The following is a 16,506-nucleotide window of genomic DNA, read 5'->3' on the forward strand; positions in this document are numbered from 1 at the left end:
ATACCTTTGCTGCTATATCCTATCCTTCACTCTCAACCTCCCAGAAGACCTGGGTAAAGTCAAGTGGCCCCTACAAGCAAATATTCTATAAATGTGTGTTCAACATTGATTTGGTCAGGATATGGATAAACTTATTTTTTTAATCAATGAAAAGTAGGGTTAAAAACATTTGCTTGCTAATTCACTTCTACTGACCAGCAGGAAATGTTCTAAAAGCATTCAACAATTCGTTCCTGTTTTTCTGAAGTTCTCTTCTTTCTCCAGTTTTGTTCATTTGTAATTCTATGAACCAGAAACCGTTTTCGGAGGTATATGAAAGGGTGAGTAAAACAAACCACTTGCTGTTTCTCAAGAAACAGCACTAGGCCACACATTAATTGATTCAGGAATTTCAGCTGACCACTAGTGAACATGTATATCTCAAAAGTATGCAAATTAAGTGGACTGCTGTTAATAGAGTATTGTTTTCATTTCCTTTTGAGGGCAGTGCCTACTCCAGTGAGACTGGAACCAATTTGCATTTCCTTAACTATATAAGCAATTGATACGAGAACCAGAATTAGGCACAGCTTTCCAAGTCATTCCAGTGAAACGTTGGAGTCGATTTGTCTTTGCCAGTGTTATTTTAGCAGCCTTTTAAAATCATATTTCCCCAATCCACCTCCTCCCACAGCTGCTCACCAGCCTGCCTCTTTAATTGGCTCCCAAACATCGGTCCCACCTAGTTCAGTCACTGAGTTTCTCTCTAAAATACTCTTCCTTGGCTCACTAACTTGAAGTTGACAACTTACTCCTGAATAATTTAGCTCCTTTCTTGAACTGCCTCCTCTTAAGACCTCTCTTAACTTTCACTTCTAAAGATGGGAGGAAAGTAAAGGTGTTAGAGACTCACTATATAATTGGTAAGGAGTACATAAAGCTTTTTACCCCCTCCCTGACAGCAAGGGCTTTTACTCAGCCTGACATAAGGGCATAATATAACCCTTGTCTGATCTATATTCATCACATTCCTGCCTTTACTCACACCCGAGCATGATTTGTCTGCAATGCTTTTTTAATCAGGAGGGGATGAGGGTATGGAAAGAAGAGATAAGATTGATTCTTATCACTAATTCTACGCTGGCAAGTTGCAGCAATATCAACTACACTTCAATTCAAAATTCCATATTCCACAAGTCTATTTGGCAATATTGCTCTGGGAAATAATTTGGAAATATGTATCAAAACCTTAAGGATATCTACATTAGTCAAGTCTTGGTTGCCTAAAGTCAGAAAGCCAGTTCAAATAATTTTAAGCAAAAAGAGGACTATATTAGGCCAAGTAATTGGAAAAGTCTAGGGCAATCAGAAACTGAAATGATGTCATCAGAAATCTCCCTTCTGTCTCCATCTCTCAGCTCCGCTTTTTCCTATGTTGGTATCATTGTGGCATAGATGGCCCTTGTCAGTTCCAACCTTAAACAGTCCTTGGTGTCCATAATTTTGGAAGAAAAGAGATGTTTTTATCCAAACATCATTATCAGACTTAGAAAAATTCCCTCCTACTGGTCCTGCTTGGGTCGTATGCCCACTCCTGGACCAGTCACTGTGTTTGAGGTGATAGGAAACAGGACACTGTGATCAATCCCAACCATGTGACAAAAAGTTCTACCAGGTGAGAGCAAAAGCAATTCCTGAAAGGAAATGGATAAATAGTGGAATAGGAGGTCAGTTCTGTCAACTTAAAAAAAAAAGAAGAAGAAGGAATTCTGAGTAGGCAGAAACAAGGGGTATCTATATTCAATGTTCATCCTCTTCCATATATTTATCCTTAGGAAATAACCAGGGGTGTGAGAGAGTGACAAGGTTATTCAGCACAAAATTATTTATAATAATGTAAAATCAGAAAGAAATGAAACACTCAATAATAACAGATTAGCTGAATAAATTATGTTACATGTGTTCCATGGAGCACCTTGCAGCCTTTGAAAAGTGTGCTGTAGAAGAAACTTAATGACACGAAAAAATGTTCATGGTATGTTGCTAAGCATAATGGAGTGCAGAGCGTGGTCCCAATTCACATGCATTTTTATACCTATACACATTTTGTCTGTACAAAATATAATGTATAAATATTATGAAAGATTGAAAGACTATATAATGTTGATTTCTTCTAGCTGGTGTAATTAGGAGCAATTTTAATCATCCTGGTGCTTTTCTCTATTTTCTATAGTAAATATATATTTTTAATTAAAAACATTATCAAAAAACCTTTAATTACTATCAATTTAAAACTGATCATGCTGTTTTTCTCTGTGAAAGAAGGAGCTGAAATGGAGATCCTAATTACTGGTAAACAGCGAACTTTGGTTAGACTTCAAGGAAACTAATTAGGAGAATAAATTATTCGCCAGTTTTCCAAGATTAGCTACGACCCAGATGTATTCTCTATTATGTCACATTTCCACATTTTGAGGCTTTACTTGTATGCACATGGCTGTCTTTTAGAATTAATCAAACAGCTAGATCCATGCCCAAGCACAGGCCCAGATATCTGAACAGAGAGAGACTCAGGATATCCTTTCTGAGCTTCACAAGTACTCTTCATTGTATCTGAAGAATGTGAAACATATTTCCTGCTGCAAGGGACAAGGAATTTTTCTTGATAGCATTAGAAATATTCAGATTAGAGGAAGCAACTTCAGCAAAGCAGAGAGATAAAACATCCTAAAGGAAAAAATCTATAACTCCTAAATTGCTTACCCCACTTGTTTCAGTTTTCCCTGGAGAATTCCTTTTTTGAATGAGACTTTGCATCATCCAAAGAGCCTCTGCATTATTCGGCCTCAAAAGAGAGGATTGAATAATTGGTCTCTCCCCAGTTTACCAATTAAAAATATCAATGAGCCAAATCTTTAAAAGCCTAAAGGAAAAACAAAACAAAACAAAATTATGCCAGTGACTTTACAAAAGTACAAAATTAGGAGAGGAGACAAATAGCAACACTTATGCACATTTATTTGTATCATTACCTGTGCTCACCATTTCACCTCTAAGCTAGTCCCATTTCTTTTGGAATTACCCAACATGAGAGGCAGTGTGATGCCATGGGAAGATGAGCTACAGATGCTCTCCAATGAAGATGACATTTCTGTTTCTGGACACCCTTCCACCATGGCACACAACTACTCATGGAAGTTTGTTCAATAATCTGCTTTTATCTGACAAGACTGTTCATGTCTCCTGAGTAGAAAACTTGAAGCATATCAGACACAACAATGACCTACATGATATCCTCTATTCTTCCCTAGTAACAGAACTCCAAGTATCTTTGGGAAGGCAGTGTGCCCAGATTAAAACTTTCACTTTCCAGTGTGGCAAATGTAGAGATGTGCCGCCCAGATCCCCTTGCTTTAAGAAAGGAGTTGCTACCCACTTCAAGGAGTATGAGAGTCTCAAAATTAGCTGACTCATTTTTTTAGCTCCTGGCAAATTTCAAGCTGAGATCATGCTCTCCTGGAGGCAGCTCCTAGCCAATGACTAAATAAGATGGTAATATAAAGGCCTAACCATTTCTACCCAACACAGGACTTCCCTAATGGCAATCTTTGTCCTGGGGCTGCACATTGGGCTGGCAGAGATTTGTCAGGTCTGCATTAGGGAATGATGGCCCTCCTGACCAGTTTGGTGTCCTGCTTCTTTCACAAGTGTTACTCCCTATTAAACCTTTTACATTCCTAACTCCACCCAGCATCTGCTTCCTAAAGAACACAACAGGTGATACCAGTTTCCTGGTGGCATTGGGTGGCCATATGGCCAGTGAAATGTAAGTGGAAGTTGTTAGGTTGGACTCTAGAGAAGCTCTTTAATCAGAAGCAGTCTCAGCTGATATGGACCTTTTGCTCTCTGCATTTTCTCTTCCTTTTCCTTGGGATACAGATGCACTGTGAAGGGTGGAGCAGCCATCTTGTGAGAATGCGGTAACAAACACAAGGTCTAAAATGGCACCCTAAGGGTGCCAGAGTCCATCTCGTGAAGAAATCACACCTGCTTTAGACTGCCTACCTCTAGGTTTCTTATTTTGCACAACAAATATCACTTCTACCTGTTTGACCCTTGATATGTTGGGTTTTACAGTGGAATGCAAATCTAACTAATTCATAGGACATAGGAAAACGTTCTTGGGGTTAATCATGTTGTTAAATAAACCCAGCAGGTTAAAGAGCAATGTGCAGAGCATGTTTTCAATTATTTATTCATGTGTGTATGTGCATATGTACATACATATGTGTATCTTTTATATATGCATTTATATATATGTATTATACATAATTTATCTATATAAAGCTAAACGATGTGTTTAAGAAAAAAAGGAGGATGATGATACCCACCTGCCCTGACAAATGGACGAAGTCAACCTCCTTCAGGAAAGGGATTGGGAGTGACATCTTGTTCACACCCCTCTCTTTCTTCATAACCATCTGACTTAAGAGGAATAAAACAATCAGCATGTGAAATATTTTCTTGTGCAAGACAAAAAGCAAATGTTTGTCAGTTGTCTAAACACATATTGATTTTCCCAGGAAACTGCAGAGCCAAATACTGCAAATAATCCAAGCTGATCATTTCTTTTCCCAGTAGAGTACAAGAATTTCAAATTTCCACCTTGTCATCATCTGGGAGTTCCCAAAGAGAAGGCAAGAAATCCAATCTTTACATTTCTGAATAAGGAAAACCAGGTATCTACCCATGTTTGGGGTTTTGAACCAGAAATCAGAAAATCTGAATTGCGCACATAGAATACTGAAAAACTTTTATCTGTAAGGGCAGCAATGTGACTTGTTCTACTTCCTTCACAGGAAGTTGTGAGAATCAAATGAGATAATTACTATAATATGCTACACAAATAAAAATTAATAATAATAGTAACAACAAGAACAGCAACTAAGGCTCTCTGCATGCCAGGCACTTGTACATTTTAACTCATTCAATCCTTGCAACCATTCAAGGATACCATGTGATGTGATTACGTGGCCCACAACACTGGGCCCCCAAATATCCTGAGGTCAATTCTCCCTGATGTATGCATTTTAGGGGTGGCCATACATATATTTAACAAATATGCTTTATTAGTATATTTTCATGGTAATGAATACAGGAAGTGTGTTTAATCATGATCTAGTTGAACGTTGAGTTTCTTCTATATCTTTGTGCTTCTAATTATTTTTAAGAAAAGAAGAAAGAAGACACAGGAGTAAGGAAAACTGTTGAACAGGCAAAGGTTTTCATTCCCCCTTTCCTTGTGTGTTTGCCTTAATCTCAGGAAGAGAGAAACTCTACTACATTTCCATCCTCTCTCTATTTGCCCTTTCTTGGTTCTTCTTCATAGGAGTAACTGAAATGACTGGTCAGAGTTGGGGACGGCCATTGATGCACTTTCACTGGCAAGCTAGACTGGTGTTGAAGACTCCTGTCCTCCTACTCTGAGCCCAAGTCCAACAGATTCTACTTCCTGTAGGGGCAGCAAGCACATTTGGGCAGGGCCCAGAGCCAATATTTTAAAAAAGAGGCTTGTGGTCCTTGCCTTTTGTTTACTATTTGGATAAGTGGACTCAAGGTCTGTTCTGAAGGTCCTGCCTATGTCCTCACAATTGCATGCCTGAATATGCAGGCACAGAGGTCTATTAATCAGTGTGCAAAGTAGGAATCCCCAGTGCAGCCAGACTCCAAATGCAGTCTCTAACACCGCCATTTATCTCAGGCTTGCATTAAGGCAGGGTTTGTGGCTACTGCCTAGATTGAGAGAGTGGTGCACATCCTGTTTATTTGCCTAGTGATCTTTTCATGTATGTTCCTAGAAGACAAGAGGGTTAGTGGCACCCTAATCTTCTGAAAGAAATCCAAATTGTAACTTAAGAAATTTATCTCCTCTGACCATATATTCTTCCTATCTCCGGGTTGTGGCATAGGGTTTGACCCAGAATAATGGCTTAAAAAAATGCCTGTTGGGTGAATGAATAAAGTATGCTAAAAAAAAAAAAAGAAAAAAAGAAAAGAAAAGAAAAAGAAAGAAAAAGTGGAGTTTGAAAGAAAATTTGGAAAGGAGAAGAGGTTTCCAGAAAGATGAGAAGGTAAACTTAGCTTAGACCAAACGAGCAAGGATATAGACTTTCATAGAACCAAGCCAAAGTACTCAGAACTAAAACATACCACTTTGGAGCTAACAGTAGGGCCAGAGTCAGAACACAAGGGCAGAAGTACTCAGGCAGGAACAGAGGTAACAGTTAGGTATTGACAGGTACCTCTATGTGCTCTATGACACATCTGGCTCCCAGCAGTTAACACATCTTGGGAACTTCAAGCAAGATATCTGTCAATATCATGTATTTTACATGTTAAAGGGAAACAACTAGCATATGACAGTTAACTTCCTCTTGAACAATAGATGAAAGTCATAAAGGAGATGATATGGGCAGTCCCCCACTTTAAAATATTGTTTAATTAATTACTTGCCAATAATTATTAATAAATAAATAAAATAATTATTAATTATTAATAATTGTTAAAATAATTAATTAAAAGTATTCTTTAATGAATTAATTGCTCATCAAAATAATGCATTGCAGTTAAAACAATCAAATAGCAATGGGCCGCCTGGGTGGCTCAGTAGGTTAAGTGACCAACTTCAGCTCAGGTCATGATCTCAGAGATCATGAGTTCGAGCCCCACATCAGGCTCTGTGCTGACAGCTCAGAGCCTGGACTCTGCTTCAGATTCTGTGTCTCTCTCTCTCTCTCAAAAATAAACATTAAAAAAATTTATAAATAAAAAAACAATCAAATAGTGAAAAAAGGCTTGTAATAAAAAACAGCAGTTCCTGTTTCACCATTCACCAATTCTGATATCTGTCATGACAGGCAACTTTTAGCTGTTTCTTTGGGCATATCTCTTTTTTTTCCCCCTTTGGGCATATTTCGAAATAATATTCCTACACTGCTATTTCTTGATTACAAATTTTAGAAATCTATCCACTTCTTCTTATGGAGAATAAAGCTCTAACCCTACTTTCACTATTCTCATTCATTCAACAGAGTTAGGTCACATCGGGGGTAAATCAACATTATTATTATAACTATGTAATTGTTTACTGTTGAGATAAGTCGTGTGTTTTTTTTTTTTTTTAATTTTACATCTTTTTTTTTTTAGAGTTAACCACTGCCTTTTTTTTCTTAATTTCCAATGTTGATAATCCTTAATTTTTTCTATCAATCTGCTGTACTTGCAGCAATAGCTTTTCCAAATGCCAGACACATCACTTAATCAATCAAATCCCTTTTTTCCCTGAAGCGCTCCACTCTGCTCTCCCATTCCCAGGCGCCAATCTTTTTCTTAAATATTTATGTATTTGGAAAGACAGAGAGGGAGTGGGGGAAGGGCAGAGAGAGAGAGTGAGAGAGAGAATCCCAAACAAGCTCCGCACTGTCAGCACAGAGCACCACACTGAATCTCATGAACTGTGAGATCATGACCTGAGCAGAAATCAAGAGTCCGATTTCGGCTTCACTGACTGAGCCACCCAGGTGCCCCTCCCCTGCTCTAATCTCAACTGCTCTTTAGGCACAGATTGACTAATTTTGTCATTTTCTTATAATGGATCCTCTTTTTTTCCTAGAGGATGCATTTCTCAGTTGTATCAAGTGAATGGGTTTATACTTTTTACAAGTATTAGCACTAGTATTTTTTTTGACTCATTTTTATGAAACAATAAGGACCAGATGCAATTAAAGCGTTCTAAAAAGAATACAAACTACTGTTTAACAGAAATAATGGAGCCATCCAATAATCCAGCAGGTAGTACCAGCATGAAAATCCTTCACTCCTTGGGAGTAGTTGGTGTATGGAAAGTCAAGTGTTACGGGGCAATCCATAAAAAGTATGGTCGTATTAAGGAATCTGTGGACTCTGGATAAGCTAGTCACTTGGTATCTCTTCAAACCAATATCTTAAAGATATTTCCTTAACTGTGTGTGTGTGTGTGTGTGTGTGTGTGTGTGTGTGTGTTTGTGCGCGCGCGCACGTGCGCGCGCGCGCACACACACGAAGGATAAACTAATTTTCTGCAAATTGACATTTATATTTTTTCTTCATGTCTGTAACCCTTATGCCAGCAGAATATTCATCTTCTTTAAGTTTCCTCAAAACAAAACTCCGTTTAAAAATAAGGTAGGGATACCTGACTGGGCTCAGTCAGTTAAGTGTTGGACTCTTGATTTTGGCTCAGGTCATGATCTCACAGTCCACGAGTTTGAGTCCCGCGTTGGGCTCTGTGCTGACAGCTCAGAGCCTGGAGCCTGCTTTGAATTCTGTGTCTCCCTCTCTGCACCTCCCCCGCTTGTGCTCGGTCTCAAAAATAAATAAATAGACACTGAAAAAAAACAAATAAAAATGAAAATAAAGTAAGTGATTCAAGTAGACATTTTTCTGAAAATTCCACTGGGGAATAGTGCATAGCTTTTCACAAAAAGGGAAAAGAAGGAAGAGAGAGAGTCCTTTAGCTGTGCTCTTCCTTCAAATCTCTGTATTTGGCTTGAAAGCCCCTCTTCCTCCCTGCAGCAGCAAGCCTTCCTGAGGATGATCCCTACCTTCTTGGAGCTTCCTTCTTCTCTCCTAAACTCTCTTAGGCCAAGCACTTGCACTCTGCCCAGCTCTTGTAGCAAACTTGCACAACAACCGTTTGTTTCTACTTATTTCTGTCTTGCTGCGTGCCAAAGGCTCCAAGATTGATCCTCTAGTTCATTGAGATCCACTTTCCTTAGAAGTCAGTGAAGGATTATTAATAATAAATTAAGTTTTCCTCTTACATGTTCAAATTCAAACTAACAGATTTCTTATATGCACTAAAATTAGAATTTGGACTGATTTCAATTTCTCCACTTATATAAGGAGATGCACATCAAAATCTAGGTTTACCAGCACCACATTTCCAGATTGGGGTGGGGGGGGCACGTTTTATGCCACTTACAGATCTATGCCTGGGTAAGCTGACTGACTAACCCTGTGAGAGGGTTAGTTGAAAGCAGAACAAGTGGGGTGCCTGGGTGGCTCAGTTGGTTGAGCGTCCAACTCCTGATTTTGGCTCAGGTCATGATCCCAGGGTGTGGGTCGAGCTCTGTGTTAAGCTGTGTGCTGAGTGTGGAGTCTGCTTGAGATTCTCTCTCTGTCACCCTCTCTCTCTCTTCCCCCTCCTCCTCCCAAGCTTGAACTCTCTCTCTCTGTCTCAAAAAAAAAAAAAAAAGTGGAATAAGTGAAATCAAGGACCACCATGAGTCTTCCGAAGAAAGGCAAGTCAAAGAAAACACCACAGGGGGTGGAGGGAGGGACTGGCAGGTAGAAGGCAGCATAGTATCCAGTCTTTGGTTTCTCTGGACTGTGAAGGACAACTGTTGGACTTTCAGGCTAGAGGAGTTGGCAGAGACTAAATTATGGAGGGTTCTGGAGCCAAACTGAGGAGTTTTAGGATTTCATCAATAAAGCAACAGCAATGGATTCCAGTGGGAAGTCTCACACTTATCTTGGTAGATAGAAAATAGAAGGAAATGTGAAAAAGGAAGAAAGAAAAACAGAAGAGGAATGAATGAAAGAAAAAAATAAGAGAATCCTAAGAGTCTGAAGAAGCCTTGACATTTCTTTAGTCCCACCTTCTGCTCAGTGCTGGAATCCTTTCTTCAAATCCTGTGCTGAAGGTTCCATATCTCAGAGTTATCTAGAATTTTTATTTTGAGGTCTTTGTAGATTCACCTGCAGTTGTAAGAAATAATATAGAGAGATTATGTATATTCTTCATGTAGTTGCCCCCAATTTGTATGATTACAGCACAAGGTCACAGCCAGAAAATTGTTTTTATACAATCCATCCACCTAATTCAGTTTTACCAGTTTTACATGTACTCATTTATGTGTTTATGTGTATTTAGTTCTTTGTAATTTTATCACATGTATAAACTTATATCTTCACTACCACTGTCAAGATACAAAGTAGCTGATCACTAGGATCCCTGATGCCTCCCTATTACAGCCACAGATATCTTCTTCCTTAATCCTGCCCTAACCCTTAGCAACCACTAATCTGTTCTATTTTTTAAATAATGTTATATAAATGGAAACATACAGTATGTAACATTTTGAAACTGGCCTTTTTCACTCAACATAATTCTTTGATGATCCATTCAAGTTGTCGCATGTATCAATATTTTATTCTTTTTACTTAAAAAAATTTTTAAGTATAGTTGACATGCAGTGTTACATTAGTTTCCAGTGTGCAACATAGTGATTTGACAAGCTTATATGTTATGCTAAGCTCACCACAAGTGTGGCTACCATCTGTCACCATACAACGCTGTTACAGTATGATTGACTATATTCCCTATGCTGTGCTTTTTATTCCTGTGATTTACTCATTCCATAACTGGAAGCCTGTACCTCCCACTCTCCCCTTCACCCATATTGCCCATACCTCCACCCACCTCCCCTCTGGCAACCATCGGTTTGTTCTCTGTATTTATAGATCTGATTCTGCTTTTTGTTTATTCATTTGTTTTTTTAGATTCCACATATGAGTGAAATCACATGGTGTTCGTCTTTCTCTGCCTGACTTACTTCACTTAGAATAATACCCTCTAGGCCCATCCATGTTGTCGCAAGTGGCACAATCTCCTTCTCTATATGGCTATGTAATATTCCATATATATATATATATGTATATATATATGTATATATATATATACATATATATATACATACATACACATCTTCCTTTCCCATTCATCTCTCAATGGACACTTAAGTTGCTTCCATGTCTTGGCTATTATAAATAATGTTGCAATAAACATGCATAAGCATGTATCTTTTCTAATTAGTGTTTTTGTTTTCTTTAGGTAGATAACCTGATAGTGAAATTATTGGATTGTATGGTATTTCTATTTCTTTATTTTTTAAGGAAACTCCATACTGTCTTCCACAGTAGCTGTACCAATTTACATTCCCACTAACAGTGCACGAGAGTCCCTTTTTCTACATATTCTCACCAACACTTGTTATTTCTTATCTTTTTGTTTCTAGCTATTCTGACAGAGGTAAGGTGATATCTTATTGTGGTTTTGATTTGCATTTCCCTGGTAATTAGAGGTGTTGAGCATCTTTTCATCTTTCTGTTGGCCATCTGTATGTCTTTTTTGGAAAAGTGTCTATTCAGGTCCTTTACCCATTTCTTAACCTATTTGTGTGTGTGTGTGTGTGTGTGTGTGTGTGTGTGTGTGTGTGTGTATGTGTGTTGAACTGTGTAAGTGCTTTACATATTTTGGATACTAACCTCGAATTGGATACGTCACTTGCAAATATCTTTTGTAAGTTGCCTTTTTGTTTTGTTGATGTTTTCCTTTGCTGTGCAATGGCTTTTTATTTTGATGTATTCTCAAACATTTATTTTTGCTTTTTTCCCCTTACCTTAGGAGACACATCTAGAAAAATGCTGCTACAGCCAACATCAGAGAAATTACTGCTTATGTTTTCTTCTAGGATTTTTATGGTTTCAGGTCTGACGTTTAGGTCTTTAAACCATCTTGAGTTTATTTTTGTGCATGGTGTTAGAAAGTGGTCCAGTAATCGCTTCTCGGCCTTTTGGCTAAGATCAAGTGTAGAAAGTGGTCCAGTTTTCCCAGCACCATTTGTTGAAGAGACTGTCTTTTCCCCATTATACATCCTTGCCTCATTTATCATAGATTAATTGACCTTATACACATGGCTTTATTTCTGGACTCTCTGCTCTGTTACATTTATCTATGTGTCTGTTTTTGTGCCAGTACCATAATGTTTTGATTACCATGGCTTTGTAGTACATCTTGAAATCTGGAATTGTGATACCTCCAGCTTTGTTTTTCTTTACCAAGATTCCTTTGGCTATTCAGGGTCTTTTGTGGTTCCAAAGAAATTTTAGCATTATTTGCTCTAGCTTTGTGAAAAATACTGTTGGTATTTTGATAGGTAATGCATTGAATCTGTAGATTGCTTTAGGTAGTATGGACATTTTAACAATATTTGTTCTTCCAACCCATGAGCCTGGAATATCTTTCCATTTAAGATTTCATTTTTTTTTTATGGCTTAGTAGCATTCCATGGTATGAATATACCACAGTTTATTACAAATGAACTACTATTTGAATATTTGTGTACAGGCTTTGTGTGAATATAAATTTTTGTTTCTTTGGGGTAAATGCTCAGGGGTGCAATTGTTGGATCACGTGGTAGTAATAGATCTCAATTTTCAAGGAACTGGCAAACAGTTTTCCAGAGTGGCTCTACCATTCTACATTCCCACTAGATTCAGTTTTGGAACACAGATTTTAAAAAATAAAACAGAATGTTAAAACTATAATTTTAAAATGTATTTTAAAAAATAAAAGAAAAAAGCTTAGAGACAAACCTAGGATAGTCTGTTTTCGATATCATTTCCTTGCTCTTTCATAATAAAGAGAAGCCGAGATTCACATTTTCCAGGATCCCCTTCCCCATGTAGTTCCAGGTCTGTCAGTGAGAAGCACTGCAGTGAGATGTAGACAGTGGAAGAGAAGGTAAAGTTATCACTCTTTGGAGGCCACCACAGGCAGGTATGTGAGCTGATGGTGGATCCACAGTTCTCAGCAGTCTCCAGATGCACCTCAAGGAACTACCTGCTTCAGAAATGTTGGCTGCCAAGACCACCTTGATGGTGCTGCAGCTGTGATGGTTTGTGCGCGCTTCCCTTACGGTCTTGACTTTAAAAGCAGGTTTTAGGTGAGGGGCGCCTGGGTGGCTCAGTCAGTTAAGCGTCCAACTTTGGCTCAGGTCATGATCTCACAGTTCATGAGTTTGAGCCCCACATCAGGTTCTGTGCCTGGAGCCTGCTTCAGATTCTGTGTCTCCCCTCTCTCTTTTCCCCTCCCCTGCTCACAGTCTGTCTCTCTCCCTCAAAAATAAAATTAAAAAAAAAAAAAAAAGTAGATTTCAGGTGAGCCTTGGAGGACTACCCACTTTGGGCTGCAGGCTGCAGTCTTTGGCGAGAGCGTCCTTTACTGTGCTGGCCCTTCCAAAGTCTGTAGGTCTCTAGCTCCCGGTATTAAAATCCTCCACACTGGGGCGCCTGGGTGGCGCAGTCGGTTGGGCGTCCGACTTCAGCCAGGTCACGATCTCACGGTCCGGGAGTTCGAGCCCCGCGTCGGGCTCTGGGCTGATGGCTCAGAGCCTGGAACCTGTTTCCGATTCTGTGTCTCCCTCTCTCTCTGCCCCTCCCCCGTTCATGCTCTGTCTCTCTCTGTCCCAAAAATAAATAAACGTTGAAAAAAAAAATTAAAAAAAAAAATCCTCCACACTTGGAGCACACGCATGGTATCAATTTTCCAACTGTTGTATAGGGCTAGCTCCTTTTTATTTGCCAAGAGTTTTTAAAACTTTAAAGATTAACAATAATTTCTTACTATTGCCCTCATTTCAGGAGGATGGATATACTCAAAATAAATTATGGCCTTTTACATTAAGTGAATCTAACTTTATTTTTAAAAGTTCACTATAGGGGTGCCTGGGTGGCTCAGTCAGTTAAGCGGCCGACTTTGGCTCAGGTCATGATCTCGCGGTCCGTGAGTTCGAGCCCTGCGTCGGGCTCTGTGCTGACAGCTCAGAGCCTGGAGCCTGTTTCGGATTCTGTGTCTCCCTCTCTCTGACCCTCCCCCGTTCATGCTCTGTCTCTCTGTGTCTCAAAAATAAAATAGACGTTAAAAAAATTTTTAAAGTTCACTATATTATCATTCTTTGTTTCACATCACTGTATATTAGTGAAAATGTTGTCACAGTGAAAATGTCATCATAATTGAACACAAGTTTGTGAGCTGGCACTTAGGGGCTAAGCAGCAGCAGACCGCAATGGTTAAAAACAAGAGCCTAGAAGCAAGTAGTCTGAGTTGAAATCTCAGCTCTACTGTCTCTGTGCCTTACTGTACCCACTTGTGAAATGGGGATAATTATCATGCTTTCCTCCTAGCACTGTTAGGACAACTGCATAAGCTAATACACAAAAGGCATGGTGAACCCTGGCTGGCAAATAATAAGCCCTCATTAGCTAATGTAAACATTGGCTGTAACTTAGCACTCTGACCTGTGCAGCTAAGAGCAGTTAACATGGTTTTCTCCCCCTGAAGCCAGGCCAGTCTCAGGTAGGGACAATAGAAGTCAGCATGTCACTCAAGGTAGTCTTTCACCAAAACTGATCTGACATCATGATCGGATCCCTCTAGAAGGAAGCCTTTACCTGCCACCCCATTTCCTACAAGGGTTAAATTTCCTTGCTTTAGAATTCCAGCCTTCTTGACCCAGTCTTGGATGCCTGTTTCTAGACCTCTCTGAGGCCAGTCACCTGTGTATAAGGGTCTTGGCTAATTATCTGCAACCCCATCCTCTGCTGATACCTTCTTCTACTCTGCTTGGATAGAGAATACTGCTTTGACAATAGCACACAAAGTGTTTGAGTTAGGACTGATTGAGTTTAATTACATAAAACAGAAAACTGAAATAACAAACCTACACAAGTAAGAAGCTTGTAGGAAAAATCCAGCCTGTACGGTCAGTCGCTCTGTGATGTCATCAGTGCTCAGCAACCTCCTTTCTCAGTCTGTAATCCTGACCATTGCGGCGGATTCTTCTGGATCTTGATCACCCATATCTATGAGGAAGGTTGGTAAATAAGCTTTTCAGGATTGCCAGATAAAATATTGTATGAGACAGGCTTATACTAAGACAAATTCAGCTGAGGGCCCTGTGTTTTTATTTGTTAAGCTGGCAAACTTAATACTTTTATTGGACTGGATACATTGCTGTACCCAATAGTAAGGGGGGTCCAATTGGAAGCTGGGCTGTCCACTGGCAGTCTCTGCCATGCTGAGTCTTCTGTTTTCTTCTGTTGCTTGGTCTTCCAATTTTTAGCCCATTTCCCTTCCCTATTCCTAGAATAATGAGCCAGTTTTCATTTTTACCAGGGTTTCTCGTCTACTACAATTTCTTTCTTTTTCTCTTCTTTTTTTAAAGCAGGCTCCATACCCAGCATGGAGCCCAATGTGGGGCTTAAACTCAGGACCCGGAGATCAAGACCTAAGGTGAGATCAAGAATTGGATGCTTGAGGTGCCTGGGTGGCTCACGTGGTAGATTATCTGACTTTGACTCAGGTCATGATCTTGCATTCGTGGGTTCGAGCCCCGCATCAGGCTCTGTGCTGACAGCTCAGAGCCTGGGTGGGGCCTGCTTTGGATTCTGTGTCTTCCTCTGTCTCTGCTCCTCCCCTGCTTGTGCTATCTCTCTCTGTCTCTTAAAAAATAAAACGTTAAAACATTTTTTTAAAGAATTGGATGCTTAACCAACTGAGCCACCTAGGTGCCCCTACTACAATTTCTAATATGGTATCATAATGATTTTATTTTTAGCAGCACAATAAACTCCACTGTGCGTTTGAAGTTTCCCTTGAGAAGTGAATTGAGAGAGAGGCATTTAGTTTAAATTGGATGTTAAAGACAACTAAATTCTAATATAATTTGTCACACTAACTTTATAGCTTAAATAATTGGGTCCACCTCCCTATGTAAAATGTTTCCTATCTTACTGCTTTTATAGTTCTTAATGCTGTGTTTTAATAGTTGATTTTAAGGTAACCAGTATAGTCGCAAAAATGGTGATGGAGTGCACAAAGGAAATTGAAGTGAAGAAGTGAGCTATTTCATCATCCCTTGTGATAGGATGGGACAGGAGGTGGGGATGGGAGGAATGGGTAAAGGTGGTTAAAAGGAATAAATTTTCCGTGGCTCCTGGATGGCTCAGTAGATAGAGCGTGTGACTCTTGATCACAGGGTTGTGGGTTGTGACTTCAAGCCCTATGTTGGATATAAAGCTCACTTAAAAAAAACAAAACAAAAAACCCTTCTAGTTATAAAATGAATAAATCATTCGGATGTAATATACAATATGGTGACTATAGTTCACAACACTGTATTGTACATTTGAAAGTTGCTAGAAGAATAGATTTTAAAAGTTCTCACCACATACACACACATTGTAACTATGTTAGGTGGCGGATGTGTTAACTAACCTTAACTGCGGTAATCATTTTGCAATACATACACATGTAACATCAGTACATCGTATACCTTCAGCGAATAAAATGTTATATGTCAGTGGTATCTCACTAAAACTGGAAGAAAAGAAAGTGAAAAGAGGTGGGAGTCTAGACTCCTCCCCTGAGGCCTGGACAGGCCTCTGTAACTCTTTGACTAGAAGAAAGTGTCAAAAGTGACTTTCAAGACTAGGTCATAAATGGCAGCAGGCTTCTGCTTGTTTCTCATTCTTTCTGAACATTCATTTTTGGAGTCAGAGGCCATACAAAAAGCCCAGCTACCTTGAAACTGCCACACTGGAGAGACCATGAAACACCCAGAGATTTCTAGGAGACCCAGCTGT

The 16,506-nt window shown here is 39.3% G+C and overlaps 1 long non-coding RNA gene across 2 annotated transcripts in view; it reads right to left on the reverse strand.

Annotated features, from left to right (window-relative positions):
- The window catches only part of LOC121038789 (uncharacterized), a 36,253-nt gene extending 21,395 nt beyond the window's left edge, over positions 1-14,858 (reverse strand). The window contains exons 1-5 of one of the 2 annotated variants that reach the window (XR_005794503.1): positions 14,583-14,858; positions 12,457-12,573; positions 9,678-9,777; positions 4,371-4,460; positions 2,743-2,902 (exon numbers count right to left, since the gene is read on the reverse strand). This is a non-coding gene — a long non-coding RNA (uncharacterized LOC121038789). The remainder of the gene's footprint in view (positions 1-2,742; positions 2,903-4,370; positions 4,461-9,677; positions 9,778-12,456; positions 12,574-14,582) is intronic. The other variant, XR_005794504.1, reaches the window with a different exon arrangement.
- Between the last annotated feature and the right edge of the window lie 1,648 nt (positions 14,859-16,506).

Source organism: Herpailurus yagouaroundi, unplaced genomic scaffold, assembly GCF_014898765.1.
Source record: "Herpailurus yagouaroundi ecotype Mexico unplaced genomic scaffold, PumYag 166, whole genome shotgun sequence".
Taxonomy (NCBI): Eukaryota; Metazoa; Chordata; class Mammalia; order Carnivora; family Felidae; genus Herpailurus; species Herpailurus yagouaroundi.